We start from the raw sequence: 19766 nt of genomic DNA on the forward strand, positions 1-19766 counted from the left end.
ACTCCAATCTTCCTAATCCTAAACGAAAATTTTAATTAACTTGTTGAAATAATTCAATCACATTTATCCTCAAACTACGTTTAAATCAACTTTTTGAAGTAACACTCTCACCTTTTTCATAGAAAAAACATATTTTTTTTTCAGGAATCCACTCTCCAGAAACCTGAAACAAATCTTGAAAAAACTTGTTTAAGGCATCCATTCTCCCTAATCCTAAAAGAAAATTTTAATTAACTTCTTGAAATACTAAAAAAAATCTTATCCTCAAACTACATTTAAATCAATTTTTTGAAGTAACACTCTCACCTTTTTCATAAAACTAAGATATATTTTTTTTCAGGAATCCACTCTCCAGAAACCTAAAACTAATCTTAAAAAACTTCTTTCAGGCATCCAATCTTCCTAATCCTAAACGAAAATTTTAATTAACTTGTTGAAATAATTCAATCACATTTATCCTCAAACTACTTTTAAATCAATTTTTTCAAGTAACACTCTCACCTTTTTCATAGAACAAACATATTTTTTTTTCAGGAATCCACTCTCCAGAAACCTGAAACAAATCTTGAAAAAACTTGTTTAAGGCATCCATTCTCCCTAACCCTAAAAGAAAATTTTAATTAACTTCTTGAAATACTAAAATAAATCTTATCCTCAAACTACATTTAAATCAATTTTTTGAAGTAACACTCTCACCTTTTTCATAAAACTAACATATATTTTTTTTCAGGAATCCGCTCTCCAGAAACCTGAAACAAATCTTGAAAAAACTTGTTTAAGGCATCCAATCTTCCTAATCCTAAACGAAAATTTTAATTAACTTGTTGAAATAATTCAATCACATTTATCCTCAAACTACTTTTAAATCAATTTTTTGAAGTAACACTCTCACCTTTTTCATAGAACAAACTTATTTTTTTTTCAGGAATCCACTCTCCATAAACCTGAAACTAATCTTGAAAAAACTTGTGTAAGGCATCCATTCTCCCTAATCCTAAAAGAAAATTTTAATTAACTTGTTGAAATAATGCAATCAACCTTATTCTCAAACTACATTTAAATCAATTTTTTGAAGTAACACACTCACCTTTTTCATAAAATGAACATATTTTGTTTTCACGAATCCACTCTCCAGAAACCTAAAACAAATCTTGAAAAAACTTGTTTAAGGCATCCATTCTCCCTAATCCTAAAAGAAAATTTTAATTAACTTCTTGAAATACTAAAAAAATCTAATCCTCAAACTACATTTAAATCAATTTTTTGAAGTAACACTCTCACCTTTTTCATAAAACTAACATATATTTTTTTTCAGGAATCCACTCTCCAGAAACCTAAAACTAATCTTAAAAAACTTATTTCAAGAACTCCAATCTTCCTAATCCTAAACGAAAATTTTAATTAACTTGTTGAAATAATTCAATCACATTTATCCTCAAACTACGTTTAAATCAACTTTTTGAAGTAACACTCTCACCTTTTTCATAGAAAAAACATATTTTTTTTTCAGGAATCCACTCTCCAGAAACCTGAAACAAATCTTGAAAAAACTTGTTTAAGGCATCCATTCTCCCTAATCCTAAAAGAAAATTTTAATTAACTTCTTGAAATACTAAAAAAAATCTTATCCTCAAACTACATTTAAATCAATTTTTTGAAGTAACACTCTCACCTTTTTCATAAAACTAAGATATATTTTTTTTCAGGAATCCACTCTCCAGAAACCTAAAACTAATCTTAAAAAACTTCTTTCAGGCATCCAATCTTCCTAATCCTAAACGAAAATTTTAATTAACTTGTTGAAATAATTCAATCACATTTATCCTCAAACTACTTTTAAATCAATTTTTTCAAGTAACACTCTCACCTTTTTCATAGAACAAACATATTTTTTTTTCAGGAATCCACTCTCCAGAAACCTGAAACAAATCTTGAAAAAACTTGTTTAAGGCATCCATTCTCCCTAACCCTAAAAGAAAATTTTAATTAACTTCTTGAAATACTAAAATAAATCTTATCCTCAAACTACATTTAAATCAATTTTTTGAAGTAACACTCTCACCTTTTTCATAAAACTAACATATATTTTTTTTCAGGAATCCGCTCTCCAGAAACCTGAAACAAATCTTGAAAAAACTTGTTTAAGGCATCCAATCTTCCTAATCCTAAACGAAAATTTTAATTAACTTGTTGAAATAATTCAATCACATTTATCCTCAAACTACTTTTAAATCAATTTTTTGAAGTAACACTCTCACCTTTTTCATAGAACAAACTTATTTTTTTTTCAGGAATCCACTCTCCATAAACCTGAAACTAATCTTGAAAAAACTTGTGTAAGGCATCCATTCTCCCTAATCCTAAAAGAAAATTTTAATTAACTTGTTGAAATAATGCAATCAACCTTATTCTCAAACTACATTTAAATCAATTTTTTGAAGTAACACACTCACCTTTTTCATAAAATGAACATATTTTGTTTTCACGAATCCACTCTCCAGAAACCTAAAACAAATCTTGAAAAAACTTGTTTAAGGCATCCATTCTCCCTAATCCTAAACGAAAAATTTTAATTAACTTCTTGAAATACTAAAAAAATCTAATCCTCAAACTACATTTAAATCAATTTTTTGAAGTAACACTCTCACCTTTTTCATAAAACTAAGATATATTTTTTTTCAGGAATCCACTCTCCAGAAACCTAAAACTAATCTTAAAAAACTTCTTTCAGGCATCCAATCTTCCTAATCCTAAACAAAAATTTTAATTAACTTGTTGAAATTATTCAATCACATTTATCCTCAAACTACTTTTAAATCAATTTTTTCAAGTAACACTCTCACCTTTTTCAGAGAACAAACATATTTTTTTTTCAGGAATCCACTCTCCAGAAACCTGAAACAAATCTTGAAAAAACTTGTTTAAGGCATCCATTCTCCCTAATCCTAAAAGAACATTTTAATTAACTTCTTGAAATACTAAAATAAATCTTATCCTCAAACTACATTTAAATCAATTTTTTGAAGTAACACTCTCACCTTTTTCATAAAACTAACATATATTTTTTTTCAGGAATCCACTCTCCACAAACCTAAAACTAATCTTAAAAAACTTATTTCAAGCATTCCAATCTTCCTAATACTAAACGAAAATTTTAATTAACTTGTTGAAATATTTCAATCACATTTATCCTCAAACTACGTTTAAATCAATTTTTTGAAGTAACACTCTCACCTTTTTCATAGAACAAACATATTTTTTTTTCAGGAATCCACTCTCCAGAAACCTGAAACAAATCTTGAAAAAACTTGTTTAAGGCATCCATTCTCCCTAATCCTAAAAGAACATTTTAATTAACTTTTTGAAATACTAAAAAAAATCTTATCCTCAAACTACATTTAAATCAATTTTTTGAAGTAACACTCTCACCTTTTTCATAAAACTAACATATATTTTTTTTCAGGAATCCGCTCTCCAGAAACCTGAAACAAATCTTGAAAAAACTTGTTTAAGGCATCCATTCTGCCTAATCCTAAAAGAACATTTTAATTAACTTCTTGAAATACTAAAATAAATCTTATCCTCAAACTACATTTAAATCAATTTTTTGAAGTAACACTCGCACCTTTTTCATTAAACTAATATATATTTTTTTTCAGGAATCCACTCTCCAGAAACCTAAAACTAATCTAAAAAAACTTCTTTCAGGCATCCAATCTTCCTAATCCTAAACGAAAATTTTAATTAACTTGTTGAAATAATTCAATCACATTTATCCTCAAACTACTTTTAAATCAATTTTTTGAAGTAACACTCTCACCTTTTTCATAGAACAAACTTATTTTTTTTTCAGGAATCCACTCTCCATAAACCTGAAACTAATCTTGAAAAAACTTGTGTAAGGCATCCATTCTCCCTAATCCTAAAAGAAAATTTTAATTAACTTGTTGAAATAATGCAATCAACCTTATTCTCAAACTACATTTAAATCAATTTTTTGAAGTAACACACTCACCTTTTTCATAAAATGAACATATTTTGTTTTCACGAATCCACTCTCCAGAAACCTAAAACAAATCTTGAAAAAACTTGTTTAAGGCATCCATTCTCCCTAATCCTAAAAGAAAATTTTAATTAACTTCTTGAAATACTAAAAAAATCTAATCCTCAAACTACATTTAAATCAATTTTTTGAAGTAACACTCTCACCTTTTTCATAAAACTAACATATATTTTTTTTCAGGAATCCACTCTCCAGAAACCTAAAACTAATCTTAAAAAACTTATTTCAAGAACTCCAATCTTCCTAATCCTAAACGAAAATTTTAATTAACTTGTTGAAATAATTCAATCACATTTATCCTCAAACTACGTTTAAATCAACTTTTTGAAGTAACACTCTCACCTTTTTCATAGAAAAAACATATTTGTTTTTCAGGAATCCACTCTCCAGAAACCTGAAACAAATCTTGAAAAAACTTGTTTAAGGCATCCATTCTCCCTAATCCTAAAAGAAAATTTTAATTAACTTCTTGAAATACTAAAAAAAATCTTATCCTCAAACTACATTTAAATCAATTTTTTGAAGTAACACTCTCACCTTTTTCATAAAACTAACATATATTTTTTTTCAGGAATCCGCTCTCCAGAAACCTGAAACAAATCTTGAAAAAACTTGTTTAAGGCATCCAATCTTCCTAATCCTAAACGAAAATTTTAATTAACTTGTTGAAATAATTCAATCACATTTATCCTCAAACTACTTTTAAATCAATTTTTTGAAGTAACACTCTCACCTTTTTCATAGAACAAACTTATTTTTTTTTCAGGAATCCACTCTCCATAAACCTGAAACGAATCTTGAAAAAACTTGTGTAAGGCATCCATTCTCCCTAATCCTAAAAGAAAATTTTAATTAACTTGTTGAAATAATGCAATCAACCTTATTCTCAAACTACATTTAAATCAATTTTTTGAAGTAACACACTCACCTTTTTCATAAAATGAACATATTTTGTTTTCACGAATCCACTCTCCAGAAACCTAAAACAAATCTTGAAAAAACTTGTTTAAGGCATCCATTCTCCCTAATCCTAAAAGAAAATTTTAATTAACTTCTTGAAATACTAAAAAAATCTAATCCTCAAACTACATTTAAATCAATTTTTTGAAGTAACACTCTCACCTTTTTCATAAAACTAACATATATTTTTTTTCAGGAATCCACTCTCCAGAAACCTAAAACTAATCTTAAAAAACTTATTTCAAGAACTCCAATCTTCCTAATCCTAAACGAAAATTTTAATTAACTTGTTGAAATAATTCAATCACATTTATCCTCAAACTACGTTTAAATCAACTTTTTGAAGTAACACTCTCACCTTTTTCATAGAAAAAACATATTTTTTTTCAGGAATCCACTCTCCAGAAACCTGAAACAAATCTTGAAAAAACTTGTTTAAGGCATCCATTCTCCCTAATCCTAAAAGAAAATTTTAATTAACTTCTTGAAATACTAAAAAAAATCTTATCCTCAAACTACATTTAAATCAATTTTTTGAAGTAACACTCTCACCTTTTTCATAAAACTAAGATATATTTTTTTTCAGGAATCCACTCTCCAGAAACCTAAAACTAATCTTAAAAAACTTCTTTCAGGCATCCAATCTTCCTAATCCTGAACAAAAATTTTAATTAACTTGTTGAAATTATTCAATCACATTTATCCTCAAACTACTTTTAAATCAATTTTTTCAAGTAACACTCTCACCTTTTTCAGAGAACAAACATATTTTTTTTTCAGGAATCCACTCTCCAGAAACCTGAAACAAATCTTGAAAAAACTTGTTTAAGGCATCCATTCTCCCTAATCCTAAAAGAACATTTTAATTAACTTCTTGAAATACTAAAATAAATCTTATCCTCAAACTACATTTAAATCAATTTTTTGAAGTAACACTCTCACCTTTTTCATAAAACTAACATATATTTTTTTTCAGGAATCCACTCTCCACAAACCTAAAACTAATCTTAAAAAACTTATTTCAAGCATTCCAATCTTCCTAATACTAAACGAAAATTTTAATTAACTTGTTGAAATATTTCAATCACATTTATCCTCAAACTACGTTTAAATCAATTTTTTGAAGTAACACTCTCACCTTTTTCATAGAACAAACATATTTTTTTTTCAGGAATCCACTCTCCAGAAACCTGAAACAAATCTTGAAAAAACTTGTTTAAGGCATCCATTCTCCCTAATCCTAAAAGAACATTTTAATTAACTTTTTGAAATACTAAAAAAAATCTTATCCTCAAACTACATTTAAATCAATTTTTTGAAGTAACACTCTCACCTTTTTCATAAAACTAACATATATTTTTTTTCAGGAATCCACTCTCCATAAACTTGAAACAAATCTTGAAAAAACGTGTTTAAGGCATCCATTCTCCCTAATCCTAAAAGAAAATTTTAATTAACTTCTTGAAATACTAAAATAAATCTTATCCTCAAACTACATTTAAATCAATTTTTTGAAGTAACACTCTCACCTTTTTCATAAAACTAAGATATATTTTTTTTCAGGAATCCACTCTCCAGAAACCTAAAACTAATCTTAAAAAACTTCTTTCAGGCATCCAATCTTCCTAATCCTAAACGAAAATTTTAATTAACTTGTTGAAATAATTCAATCACATTTATCCTCAAACTACTTTTAAATCAATTTTTTCAAGTAACACTCTCACCTTTTTCATAGAACAAACATATTTTTTTTTCAGGAATCCACTCTCCAGAAACCTGAAACAAATCTTGAAAAAACTTGTTTAAGGCATCCATTATCCCTAACCCTAAAAGAAAATTTTAATTAACTTCTTGAAATACTAAAATAAATCTTATCCTCAAACTACATTTAAATCAATTTTTTGAAGTAACACTCTCACCTTTTTCATAAAACTAACATATATTTTTTTTCAGGAATCCGCTCTCCAGAAACCTGAAACAAATCTTGAAAAAACTTGTTTAAGGCATCCAATCTTCCTAATCCTAAACGAAAATTTTAATTAACTTGTTGAAATAATTCAATCACATTTATCCTCAAACTACTTTTAAATCAATTTTTTGAAGTAACACTCTCACCTTTTTCATAGAACAAACTTATTTTTTTTTCAGGAATCCACTCTCCATAAACCTGAAACTAATCTTGAAAAAACTTGTGTAAGGCATCCATTCTCCCTAATCCTAAAAGAAAATTTTAATTAACTTGTTGAAATAATGCAATCAACCTTATTCTCAAACTACATTTAAATCAATTTTTTGAAGTAACACACTCACCTTTTTCATAAAATGAACATATTTTGTTTTCACGAATCCACTCTCCAGAAACCTAAAACAAATCTTGAAAAAACTTGTTTAAGGCATCCATTCTCCCTAATCCTAAAAGAAAATTTTAATTAACTTCTTGAAATACTAAAAAAATCTAATCCTCAAACTACATTTAAATCAATTTTTTGAAGTAACACTCTCACCTTTTTCATAAAACTAACATATATTTTTTTTCAGGAATCCACTCTCCAGAAACCTAAAACTAATCTTAAAAAACTTATTTCAAGAACTCCAATCTTCCTAATCCTAAACGAAAATTTTAATTAACTTGTTGAAATAATTCAATCACATTTATCCTCAAACTACGTTTAAATCAACTTTTTGAAGTAACACTCTCACCTTTTTCATAGAAAAAACATATTTTTTTTTCAGGAATCCACTCTCCAGAAACCTGAAACAAATCTTGAAAAAACTTGTTTAAGGCATCCATTCTCCCTAATCCTAAAAGAAAATTTTAATTAACTTCTTGAAATACTAAAAAAAATCTTATCCTCAAACTACATTTAAATCAATTTTTTGAAGTAACACTCTCACCTTTTTCATAAAACTAAGATATATTTTTTTTCAGGAATCCACTCTCCAGAAACCTAAAACTAATCTTAAAAAACTTCTTTCAGGCATCCAATCTTCCTAATCCTAAACAAAAATTTTAATTAACTTGTTGAAATTATTCAATCACATTTATCCTCAAACTACTTTTAAATCAATTTTTTCAAGTAACACTCTCACCTTTTTCAGAGAACAAACATATTTTTTTTTCAGGAATCCACTCTCCAGAAACCTGAAACAAATCTTGAAAAAACTTGTTTAAGGCATCCATTCTCCCTAATCCTAAAAGAACATTTTAATTAACTTCTTGAAATACTAAAATAAATCTTATCCTCAAACTACATTTAAATCAATTTTTTGAAGTAACACTCTCACCTTTTTCATAAAACTAACATATATTTTTTTTCAGGAATCCACTCTCCACAAACCTAAAACTAATCTTAAAAAACTTATTTCAAGCATTCCAATCTTCCTAATACTAAACGAAAATTTTAATTAACTTGTTGAAATATTTCAATCACATTTATCCTCAAACTACGTTTAAATCAATTTTTTGAAGTAACACTCTCACCTTTTTCATAGAACAAACATATTTTTTTTTCAGGAATCCACTCTCCAGAAACCTGAAACAAATCTTGAAAAAACTTGTTTAAGGCATCCATTCTCCCTAATCCTAAAAGAACATTTTAATTAACTTTTTGAAATACTAAAAAAAATCTTATCCTCAAACTACATTTAAATCAATTTTTTGAAGTAACACTCTCACCTTTTTCATAAAACTAACATATATTTTTTTTCAGGAATCCACTCTCCATAAACTTGAAACAAATCTTGAAAAAACGTGTTTAAGGCATCCATTCTCCCTAATCCTAAAAGAAAATTTTAATTAACTTCTTGAAATACTAAAATAAATCTTATCCTCAAACTACATTTAAATCAATTTTTTGAAGTAACACTCTCACCTTTTTCATAAAACTAAGATATATTTTTTTTCAGGAATCCACTCTCCAGAAACCTAAAACTAATCTTAAAAAACTTCTTTCAGGCATCCAATCTTCCTAATCCTAAACGAAAATTTTAATTAACTTGTTGAAATAATTCAATCACATTTATCCTCAAACTACTTTTAAATCAATTTTTTCAAGTAACACTCTCACCTTTTTCATAGAACAAACATATTTTTTTTTCAGGAATCCACTCTCCAGAAACCTGAAACAAATCTTGAAAAAACTTATTTAAGGCATCCATTCTCCCTAACCCTAAAAGAAAATTTTAATTAACTTCTTGAAATACTAAAATAAATCTTATCCTCAAACTACATTTAAATCAATTTTTTGAAGTAACACTCTCACCTTTTTCATAAAACTAACATATATTTTTTTTCAGGAATCCGCTCTCCAGAAACCTGAAACAAATCTTGAAAAAACTTGTTTAAGGCATCCATTCTGCCTAATCCTAAAAGAACATTTTAATTAACTTCTTGAAATACTAAAATAAATCTTATCCTCAAACTACATTTAAATCAATTTTTTGAAGTAACACTCGCACCTTTTTCATTAAACTAATATATATATTTTTTCAGGAATCCACTCTCCAGAAACCTAAAACTAATCTAAAAAAACTTCTTTCAGGCATCCAATCTTCCTAATCCTAAACGAAAATTTTAATTAACTTGTTGAAATAATTCAATCACATTTATCCTCAAACTACTTTTAAATCAATTTTTTGAAGTAACACTCTCACCTTTTTCATAGAACAAACTTATTTTTTTTTCAGGAATCCACTCTCCATAAACCTGAAACTAATCTTGAAAAAACTTGTGTAAGGCATCCATTCTCCCTAATCCTAAACGAAAATTTTAATTAACTTGTTGAAATAATTCAATCACATTTATCCTCAAACTACTTTTAAATCAATTTTTTGAAGTAACACTCTCACCTTTTTCATAAAACAAACGTATTTTTTTTTCAGGAATCCACTCTCCATAAACCTGAAACTAATCTTGAAAAAACTTGTGTAAGGCATCCATTCTCCCTAATCCTAAAAGAAAATTTTAATTAACTTGTTGAAATAATGCAATCAACCTTATTCTCAAACTACATTTAAATCAATTTTTTGAAGTAACACACTCACCTTTTTCATAAAATGAACATATTTTGTTTTCACGAATCCACTCTCCAGAAACCTAAAACAAATCTTGAAAAAACTTGTTTAAGGCATCCATTCTCCCTAATCCTAAAAGAAAATTTTAATTAACTTCTTGAAATACTAAAATAAATCTTATCCTCAAACTACATATAAATCAATTTTTTGAAGTAACACTCTCATCTTTTTCATAAAACTAACATATATTTTTTTTTCAGGAATCCGCTCTCCAGAAACCTGAAACAAATCTTGAAAAAACTTGTTTAAGGCATCCATTCTCCCTAATCCTAACAGAAAATTTTAATTAACTTCTTGAAATACTAAAATAAATCTTATCCTCAAACTACATTTAAATCAATTTTTTGAAGTAACACTCTCACCTTTTTCATAAAACTAACATATATTTTTTTTCAGGAATCCGCTCTCCAGAAACCTGAAACAAATCTTGAAAAAACTTGTTTAAGGCATCCATTCTCCCTAATCCTAAAAGAACATTTTAATTAATTTTTTGAAATACTAAAATAAATCTTATCCTCAAACTACATTTAAATCAATTTTTTGAAGTAACACTCGCACCTTTTTCATTAAACTAACATATATTTTTTTTCAGGAATCCACTCTCCAGAAACCTAAAACTAATCTTGAAAAAACTTGTTTAAGGCATCCATTCTCCCTAATCCTAAAAGAAAATTTTAATTAACTTCTTGAAATACTAAAAAAATCTAATCCTCAAACTACATTTAAATCAATTTTTTGAAGTAACACTCTCACCTTTTTCATAAAACTAACATATATTTTTTTTCAGGAATCCACTCTCCAGAAACCTAAAACTAATCTTAAAAAACTTATTTCAAGCATTCCAATCTTCCTAATCCTAAACGAAAATTTTAATTAACTTGTTGAAATAATTCAATCACATTTATCCTCAAACTACGTTTAAATCAACTTTTTGAAGTAACACTCTCACCTTTTTCATAGAAAAAACATATTTTTTTTTCAGGAATCCACTCTCCAGAAACCTGAAACAAATCTTGAAAAAACTTGTTTAAGGCATCCATTCTCCCTAATCCTAAAAGAAAATTTTAATTAACTTCTTGAAATACTAAAAAAAATCTTATCCTCAAACTACATTTAAATCAATTTTTTGAAGTAACACTCTCACCTTTTTCATAAAACTAAGATATATTTTTTTTCAGGAATCCACTCTCCAGAAACCTAAAACTAATCTTAAAAAACTTCTTTCAGGCATCCAATCTTCCTAATCCTAAACGAAAATTTTAATTAACTTGTTGAAATTATTCAATCACATTTATCCTCAAACTACTTTTAAATCAATTTTTTCAAGTAACACTCTCACCTTTTTCAGAGAACAAACATATTTTTTTTTTCAGGAATCCACTCTCCAGAAACCTGAAACAAATCTTGAAAAAACTTGTTTCAGGCATCCATTCTCCCTAATCCTAAAAGAAAATTTTAATTAACTTCTTGAAATACTAAAATAAATCTTATCCTCAAACTACATTTAAATAAATTTTTTGAAGTAACACTCTCACCTTTTTCATAAAACTAACATATATTTTTTTTCAGGAATCCACTCTCCATAAACTTGAAACAAATCTTGAAAAAACGTGTTTAAGGCATCCATTCTCCCTAATCCTAAAAGAAAATTTTAATTAACTTCTTGAAATACTAAAATAAATCTTATCCTCAAACTACATTTAAATCAATTTTTTGAAGTAACACTCTCACCTTTTTCATAAAACTAAGATATATTTTTTTTCAGGAATCCACTCTCCAGAAACCTAAAACTAATCTTAAAAAACTTCTTTCAGGCATCCAATCTTCCTAATCCTAAACGAACATTTTAATTAACTTGTTGAAATAATTCAATCACATTTATCCTCAAACTACTTTTAAATCAATTTTTTCAAGTAACACTCTCACCTTTTTCATAGAACAAACATATTTTTTTTTCAGGAATCCACTCTCCAGAAACCTGAAACAAATCTTGAAAAAACTTGTTTAAGGCATCCATTATCCCTAACCCTAAAAGAAAATTTTAATTAACTTCTTGAAATACTAAAATAAATCTTATCCTCAAACTACATTTAAATCAATTTTTTGAAGTAACACTCTCACCTTTTTCATAAAACTAACATATATTTTTTTTCAGGAATCCGCTCTCCAGAAACCTGAAACAAATCTTGAAAAAACTTGTTTAAGGCATCCAATCTTCCTAATCCTAAACGAAAATTTTAATTAACTTGTTGAAATAATTCAATCACATTTATCCTCAAACTACTTTTAAATCAATTTTTTGAAGTAACACTCTCACCTTTTTCATAGAACAAACTTATTTTTTTTTCAGGAATCCACTCTCCATAAACCTGAAACTAATCTTGAAAAAACTTGTGTAAGGCATCCATTCTCCCTAATCCTAAAAGAAAATTTTAATTAACTTGTTGAAATAATGCAATCAACCTTATTCTCAAACTACATTTAAATCAATTTTTTGAAGTAACACACTCACCTTTTTCATAAAATGAACATATTTTGTTTTCACGAATCCACTCTCCAGAAACCTAAAACAAATCTTGAAAAAACTTGTTTAAGGCATCCATTCTCCCTAATCCTAAAAGAAAATTTTAATTAACTTCTTGAAATACTAAAAAAATCTAATCCTCAAACTACATTTAAATCAATTTTTTGAAGTAACACTCTCACCTTTTTCATAAAACTAACATATATTTTTTTTCAGGAATCCACTCTCCAGAAACCTAAAACTAATCTTAAAAAACTTATTTCAAGAACTCCAATCTTCCTAATCCTAAACGAAAATTTTAATTAACTTGTTGAAATAATTCAATCACATTTATCCTCAAACTACGTTTAAATCAACTTTTTGAAGTAACACTCTCACCTTTTTCATAGAAAAAACATATTTTTTTTTCAGGAATCCACTCTCCAGAAACCTGAAACAAATCTTGAAAAAACTTGTTTAAGGCATCCATTCTCCCTAATCCTAAAAGAAAATTTTAATTAACTTCTTGAAATACTAAAAAAAATCTTATCCTCAAACTACATTTAAATCAATTTTTTGAAGTAACACTCTCACCTTTTTCATAAAACTAAGATATATTTTTTTTCAGGAATCCACTCTCCAGAAACCTAAAACTAATCTTAAAAAACTTCTTTCAGGCATCCAATCTTCCTAATCCTAAACAAAAATTTTAATTAACTTGTTGAAATTATTCAATCACATTTATCCTCAAACTACTTTTAAATCAATTTTTTCAAGTAACACTCTCACCTTTTTCAGAGAACAAACATATTTTTTTTTCAGGAATCCACTCTCCAGAAACCTGAAACAAATCTTGAAAAAACTTGTTTAAGGCATCCATTCTCCCTAATCCTAAAAGAACATTTTAATTAACTTCTTGAAATACTAAAATAAATCTTATCCTCAAACTACATTTAAATCAATTTTTTGAAGTAACACTCTCACCTTTTTCATAAAACTAACATATATTTTTTTTCAGGAATCCACTCTCCACAAACCTAAAACTAATCTTAAAAAACTTATTTCAAGCATTCCAATCTTCCTAATACTAAACGAAAATTTTAATTAACTTGTTGAAATATTTCAATCACATTTATCCTCAAACTACGTTTAAATCAATTTTTTGAAGTAACACTCTCACCTTTTTCATAGAACAAACATATTTTTTTTTCAGGAATCCACTCTCCAGAAACCTGAAACAAATCTTGAAAAAACTTGTTTAAGGCATCCATTCTCCCTAATCCTAAAAGAACATTTTAATTAACTTTTTGAAATACTAAAAAAAATCTTATCCTCAAACTACATTTAAATCAATTTTTTGAAGTAACACTCTCACCTTTTTCATAAAACTAACATATATTTTTTTTCAGGAATCCACTCTCCATAAACTTGAAACAAATCTTGAAAAAACGTGTTTAAGGCATCCATTCTCCCTAATCCTAAAAGAAAATTTTAATTAACTTCTTGAAATACTAAAATAAATCTTATCCTCAAACTACATTTAAATCAATTTTTTGAAGTAACACTCTCACCTTTTTCATAAAACTAAGATATATTTTTTTTCAGGAATCCACTCTCCAGAAACCTAAAACTAATCTTAAAAAACTTCTTTCAGGCATCCAATCTTCCTAATCCTAAACGAAAATTTTAATTAACTTGTTGAAATAATTCAATCACATTTATCCTCAAACTACTTTTAAATCAATTTTTTCAAGTAACACTCTCACCTTTTTCATAGAACAAACATATTTTTTTTTCAGGAATCCACTCTCCAGAAACCTGAAACAAATCTTGAAAAAACTTATTTAAGGCATCCATTCTCCCTAACCCTAAAAGAAAATTTTAATTAACTTCTTGAAATACTAAAATAAATCTTATCCTCAAACTACATTTAAATCAATTTTTTGAAGTAACACTCTCACCTTTTTCATAAAACTAACATATATTTTTTTTCAGGAATCCGCTCTCCAGAAACCTGAAACAAATCTTGAAAAAACTTGTTTAAGGCATCCATTCTGCCTAATCCTAAAAGAACATTTTAATTAACTTCTTGAAATACTAAAATAAATCTTATCCTCAAACTACATTTAAATCAATTTTTTGAAGTAACACTCGCACCTTTTTCATTAAACTAATATATATATTTTTTCAGGAATCCACTCTCCAGAAACCTAAAACTAATCTAAAAAAACTTCTTTCAGGCATCCAATCTTCCTAATCCTAAACGAAAATTTTAATTAACTTGTTGAAATAATTCAATCACATTTATCCTCAAACTACTTTTAAATCAATTTTTTGAAGTAACACTCTCACCTTTTTCATAGAACAAACTTATTTTTTTTTCAGGAATCCACTCTCCATAAACCTGAAACTAATCTTGAAAAAACTTGTGTAAGGCATCCATTCTCCCTAATCCTAAACGAAAATTTTAATTAACTTGTTGAAATAATTCAATCACATTTATCCTCAAACTACTTTTAAATCAATTTTTTGAAGTAACACTCTCACCTTTTTCATAAAACAAACGTATTTTTTTTTCAGGAATCCACTCTCCATAAACCTGAAACTAATCTTGAAAAAACTTGTGTAAGGCATCCATTCTCCCTAATCCTAAAAGAAAATTTTAATTAACTTGTTGAAATAATGCAATCAACCTTATTCTCAAACTACATTTAAATCAATTTTTTGAAGTAACACACTCACCTTTTTCATAAAATGAACATATTTTGTTTTCACGAATCCACTCTCCAGAAACCTAAAACAAATCTTGAAAAAACTTGTTTAAGGCATCCATTCTCCCTAATCCTAAAAGAAAATTTTAATTAACTTCTTGAAATACTAAAATAAATCTTATCCTCAAACTACATATAAATCAATTTTTTGAAGTAACACTCTCATCTTTTTCATAAAACTAACATATATTTTTTTTTCAGGAATCCGCTCTCCAGAAACCTGAAACAAATCTTGAAAAAACTTGTTTAAGGCATCCATTCTCCCTAATCCTAACAGAAAATTTTAATTAACTTCTTGAAATACTAAAATAAATCTTATCCTCAAACTACATTTAAATCAATTTTTTGAAGTAACACTCTCACCTTTTTCATAAAACTAACATATATTTTTTTTCAGGAATCCGCTCTCCAGAAACCTGAAACAAATCTTGAAAAAACTTGTTTAAGGCATCCATTCTCCCTAATCCTAAAAGAACATTTTAATTAATTTTTTGAAATACTAAAATAAATCTTATCCTCAAACTACATTTAAATCAATTTTTTGAAGTAACACTCGCACCTTTTTCATTAAACTAACATATATTTTTTTTCAGGAATCCACTCTCCAGAAACCTAAAACTAATCTTGAAAAAACTTGTTTAAGGCATCCATTCTCCCTAATCCTAAAAGAAAATTTTAATTAACTTCTTGAAATACTAAAAAAATCTAATCCTCAAACTACATTTAAATCAATTTTTTGAAGTAACACTCTCACCTTTTTCATAAAACTAACATATATTTTTTTTCAGGAATCCACTCTCCAGAAACCTAAAACTAATCTTAAAAAACTTATTTCAAGCATTCCAATCTTCCTAATCCTAAACGAAAATTTTAATTAACTTGTTGAAATAATTCAATCACATTTATCCTCAAACTACGTTTAAATCAACTTTTTGAAGTAACACTCTCACCTTTTTCATAGAAAAAACATATTTTTTTTTCAGGAATCCACTCTCCAGAAACCTGAAACAAATCTTGAAAAAACTTGTTTAAGGCATCCATTCTCCCTAATCCTAAAAGAAAATTTTAATTAACTTCTTGAAATACTAAAAAAAATCTTATCCTCAAACTACATTTAAATCAATTTTTTGAAGTAACACTCTCACCTTTTTCATAAAACTAAGATATATTTTTTTTCAGGAATCCACTCTCCAGAAACCTAAAACTAATCTTAAAAAACTTCTTTCAGGCATCCAATCTTCCTAATCCTAAACGAAAATTTTAATTAACTTGTTGAAATTATTCAATCACATTTATCCTCAAACTACTTTTAAATCAATTTTTTCAAGTAACACTCTCACCTTTTTCAGAGAACAAACATATTTTTTTTTTCAGGAATCCACTCTCCAGAAACCTGAAACAAATCTTGAAAAAACTTGTTTCAGGCATCCATTCTCCCTAATCCTAAAAGAAAATTTTAATTAACTTCTTGAAATACTAAAATAAATCTTATCCTCAAACTACATTTAAATAAATTTTTTGAAGTAACACTCTCACCTTTTTCATAAAACTAACATATATTTTTTTTCAGGAATCCGCTCTCCAGAAACCTGAAACAAATCTTGAAAAAACTTGTTTAAGGCATCCATTCTCCCTAATCCTAAAAGAAAATTTGAATTAACTTCTTGAAATACTAAAATAAATCTTATCCTCAAACTACATTTAAATCAATTTTTTGAAGTAACACTCTCACCTTTTTCATAAAACTAAGATATATTTTGTTTCAGGAATCCACTCTCCAGAAACCTAAAACTAATCTTAAAAAACTTCTTTCAGGCATCCAATCTTCCTAATCCTAAAAGAAAATTTTAATTAACTTGTTGAAATAATTCAATCACATTTATCCTCAAACTACTTTTAAATCAATTTTTTCAAGTAACACTCTCACCTTTTTCATAGAACAAACATTTTTTTTTTTTTCAGGAATCCACTCTCCAGAAACCTGAAACAAATCTTGAAAAAACTTGTTTCAGGCATCCATTCTCCCTAATCCTAAAAGAAAATTTTAATTAACTTCTTGAAATACTAAAATAAATCTTATCCTCAAACTACATTTAAATCAATTTTTTGAAGTAACACTCTCACCTTTTTCATAAAACTAACATATATTTTTTTCAGGAATCCGCTCTCCAGAAACCTGAAACAAATCTTGAAAAAACTTGTTTAAGGCATCCACTCTCCCTAATCCTAAAAGAAAATTTTAATTAACTTCTTGAAATACTAAAATAAATCTTATCCTCAAACTACATTTAAATCAATTTTTTGAAGTAACACTCTCACCTTTTTCATAAAACTAACATATATTTTTTTTCAGGAATCCGCTCTCCAGAAACCTGAAACAAATCTTGAAAAAACTTGTTTAAGGCATCCATTCTCCCTAATCCTAAAAGAACATTTTAATTAACTTCTTGAAATACTAAAATAAATCTTATCCTCAAACTACATTTAAATCAATTTTTGGAAGTAACACTCGCACCTTTTTCATTAAACTAACATATATTTTTTTTCAGGAATCCACTCTCCAGAAACCTAAAACTAATCTAAAAAAACTTCTTTCAGGCATCCAATCTTCCTAATCCTAAACGAAAATTTTAATTAATTGTTGAAATAATTCAATCACATTTATCCTCAAATTACTTTTAAATCAATTTTTTGAAGTAACACTCTCACCTTTTTCATAGAACAAACGTATTTTTTTTTCAGGAATCCACTCTCCATAAACCTGAAACTAATCTTGAAAAAACTTGTGTAAGGCATCCATTCTCCCTAATCCTAAAAGAAAATTTTAATTAACTTGTTGAAATAATGCAATCAACCTTATTCTCAAACTACATTTAAATCAATTTTTTGAAGTAACACACTCACCTTTTTCATAAAATGAACATATTTTGTTTTAACGAATCCACCGTCCAGAAACCTAAAACAAATCTTGAAAAAACTTGTTTAAGGCATCCATTCTCCCTAATCCTAAAAGAAAATTTTAATTAACTTCTTGAAATACTAAAAAAATCTAATCCTCAAACTACATTTAAATCAATTTTTGGAAGTAACACTCGCACCTTTTTCATAAAACTAACATATATTTTTTTTCAGGAATCCACTTTCCAGAAACCTAAAACTAATCTTAAAAAACTTATTTCAAGCATTCCAATCTTCCTAATCCTAAAAGAAAATTTTAATTAACTTGTTGAAATAATGCAATCAACCTTATTCTCAAACTACATTTAAATCAATTTTTTGAAGTAACACACTCACCTTTTTCATAAAATGAACATATTTTGTTTTCACGAATCCACCGTCCAGAAACCTAAAACAAATCTTGAAAAAACTTGTTTAAGGCATCCATTCTCCCTAATCCTAAAAGAAAATTTTAATTAACTTCTTGAAATACTAAAAAAATCTAATCCTCAAACTACATTTAAATCAATTTTTGGAAGTAAGACTCGCACCTTTTTCATAAAACTAACATATATTTTTTTTCAGGAATCCACTCTCCATAAACTTGAAACAAATCTTGAAAAAACGTGTTTAAGGCATCCATTCTCCCTAATCCTAAAAGAAAATTTTAATTAACTTCTTGAAATACTAAAATAAATCTTATCCTCAAACTACATTTAAATCAATTTTTTGAAGTAACACTCTCACCTTTTTCATAAAACTAAGATATATTTTTTTTCAGGAATCCACTCTCCAGAAACCTAAAACTAATCTTAAAAAACTTCTTTCAGGCATCCAATCTTCCTAATCCTAAACGAAAATTTTAATTAACTTGTTGAAATAATTCAATCACATTTATCCTCAAACTACTTTTAAATCAATTTTTACAAGTAACACTCTCACCTTTTTCATAGAACAAACATATTTTTTTTTCAGGAATCCACTCTCCAGAAACCTGAAACAAATCTTGAAAAAACTTGTTTAAGGCATCCATTCTCCCTAACCCTAAAAGAAAATTTTAATTAACTTCTTGAAATACTAAAATAAATCTTATCCTCAAACTACATTTAAATCAATTTTTTGAAGTAACACTCTCACCTTTTTCATAAAACTAACATATATATTTTTTCAAGAATCCACTCTCCAGAAACCTGAAACAAATCTTGAAAAAACTTGTTTAAGGCATCCATTCTCCCTAATCCTAAAAGAAAATTTTAATTAACTTCTTGAAATACTAAAATAAATCTTATCCTCAAACTACATTTAAATCAATTTTTTGAAGTAACACTCTCACCTTTTTCATAAAACTAACATATATTTTTTTTCAGGAATCCGCTCTCCAGAAACCTGAAACAAATCTTAAAAAAACTTGTTTAAGGCATCCATTCTCCCTAATCCTAAAAGAAAATTTGAATTAACT

This window comes from Triturus cristatus, chromosome 3_1 (assembly GCF_964204655.1).
Source record: "Triturus cristatus chromosome 3_1, aTriCri1.1, whole genome shotgun sequence".
NCBI classification, from domain to species: Eukaryota; Metazoa; Chordata; class Amphibia; order Caudata; family Salamandridae; genus Triturus; species Triturus cristatus.